At 47.3% G+C, this 2,500-nt stretch overlaps 1 protein-coding gene across 1 annotated transcript in view; it reads right to left on the reverse strand.

Moving 5' to 3' along the window:
• Nucleotides 1-2,500, reverse strand: part of tns1a (tensin 1a) — a 129,386-nt gene that overhangs the window by 125,954 nt on the left and 932 nt on the right. The window lies entirely within an intron of this gene.

The following is a 2,500-nucleotide window of genomic DNA, read 5'->3' on the forward strand; positions in this document are numbered from 1 at the left end:
TTTTTTTTCTTCTTAGAATACACCAAGAGGCATCCTAAATGGTTGTTGAGCAATATATCAAGTATCACAGAATAGCTGTATCATTACACCATTATCTATAGGGGCACTGTATGATGATAGGATTGTATCCTAAATAACTCTGTGGGCCTAATTGAAATGACAGGTAAAGTACAAAGTCAACGAGCCAAGCTGTCTTATGCGAGAACTAAAACCATCTTGTGATGTGTGGGGGTATTGAGCTGACACACCAATATTTGTTCCTAGGATCTCAGCCTCGTTATTAGATTAGCTTTAGTTACATTTTAGACTTTGCCCACCATTTAAATTAGGGCTCAGACATCCCACCTCTTAACCATTCTGACCCACATCCAGATCATTCCATCTCCCATGATGAATATCAGTTGCCATGATTTACATGAGGAAAACAACATGATAGTTACTGAGGTTCCCCCTTCACTGTGAAGCGCTTTGAGTGTCGAGTAAAGCACTATATAAATGCATTGTGTTGTCGTTGTTGTTGCTGATGTTGTTGTTGGTGATATTGTTATTGGTGTTGTTATTGAGGTGCCCAGCACTGTTGAATTGGGAGCGTACCTACTGTTTGTTCCCCAGGTCTTATGTTCCCTGGGTCCTATGTACCCACTTTGTATGGGACCGGGGAACATAGGACCCTTTTTTTCTTACATTTTAAAAAGGGTCCTATGTTCCAGTCTTTTCCCAAAAAGGGTTCTATGCTCCCTGGCATGTATTTTGACCAGGGAACATATGGAATGTTTTTGGGAAAACTGGGGAACATAGGGATGACCCTGTTGAATCCAACTTCAGAACTGCATACGGTGCTGTGGTCTGTCCACATGTCTGTTTGTCAGTGCTGGGCTTGTGAAGCAGAGATACTACAGCAGCCAGATTAGCAGAAGGGGAATAGAGGGTTTGGGGGAAGGCAGAGAAAATGACTAGCTGTCTCACTAAGACCATGAGCTAGCTGCTTCTCCCTCTGGATAGGATTTTAGGGTGTGTGTGTGTGTGTGTGTGAGAGAGAGAGAGAGAGAGAGAGACAGAGAGAGAGAGATAGAAAGAGAGAGAGAGAGAATGTGTACGTGTGTGTGTACGTTTTTGTGTGTGTACAGTATGTGTTGTTGGCATGTGCCAATGCATGCAAATGAATGTCTGATTGTGTGTGTGTATGTCCGCGCGTGCTAGTCTGTACAGTTCTAAGTCTTGGTGTGTGTGAGTGTGTGATACGCATAGCGTGTGTGTGCAATAGATGTGTGTGCATGTGTGTGTGCATGTGTGCGTACCCATCCTCCATGCGCCAATATGTGTGAAAGAGAGTGGGAGTGGGAGGGGTCTCCTCACAAGGGTAAGAATGGAGTTAGAGTCTGCAGGGGGAAGTAGCCACAGAGAGAGAGAGAGAGAGAGAGAGAGAGAGAGAGAGAGAGAGGGAGGGAGAGAGAGAGGGAGGGAGAGAGTAGGGCTGCAGTGAGGACTGTGGTGAACCAGGGAAAAGAGACACAGAGAGACACAAAGGTGGAGAGAGGGAGAGAGAGAGTGATGCACAGAGGAGAAAAAGGGAAAGAGGAAGAGAGAAAAGGATGAAAAGAGAGAGGAAGGGATAAAGAGAGGGACAGAGAGAATGCTGGGAATGGGATGAGAAAAAGAGGAGTGCTGCGGCATATGTGTGTGTGTGTGTGTGTGTGTGTGTGTGTGTGTATGTGTGTGTGTGTGTGTGTGGGGGGGGGTGCTGCAGCAGACACATCATCAGGCCAATGACGAGGCTCATGAAGACCAACCTAATCACAGCTTGACCCCTTATCAAATATCTCTCTCACACACACACACACACACACACACACGCACCACACACACACGCACACACGCACACACACGCACACACGCACACACGCACACACACGCATACACACACCGTGTCCATCCTCCCCCACTCATCCAATACAGAGGGACTCTGGAGCGATTCTTATCTTTGGGCGCTGCGGAGAAGGAGAGAAAAGCCTATAAAGCAGGAAGTGGGGCCCTTTTGAAATCAAAATAAGAGCGCAATCACTGCAGCGCCAGCGCTGGTGGAGCCAGCCCCGCTCCAAATCCGCCTCTGAGATGCATGAAGTCCAATTAACCATGAGACGATGAAGAGGACGCCTGCAGGCTCGTACTACGCATGAACGCTGTGTGTGTGTGTGTGTGTGTGTGTGTGTGTGTGTGTTTGGTGAGATTAGCTCAGTGCAGGGGACTAGTCTCAGGAGCTCTATGCTTACCACAGAATAGTACACACACATACGCACACTCGCACACACACACACACACACACACACACACACACACACACACACACACACACACACACACACACACACACACACACACACACACATAGACACACACACACACAAAAACACACACACACACAGCCTTTATCACAGCAGAGCAGGCCAACTATCTGATCCCGTACATAATGCCGTTTTCCTCCATAGAGGGGAAGTAAGCT

This window comes from Sardina pilchardus, chromosome 23 (assembly GCF_963854185.1).
Source record: "Sardina pilchardus chromosome 23, fSarPil1.1, whole genome shotgun sequence".
Lineage (NCBI taxonomy): Eukaryota > Metazoa > Chordata > Actinopteri > Clupeiformes > Clupeidae > Sardina > Sardina pilchardus.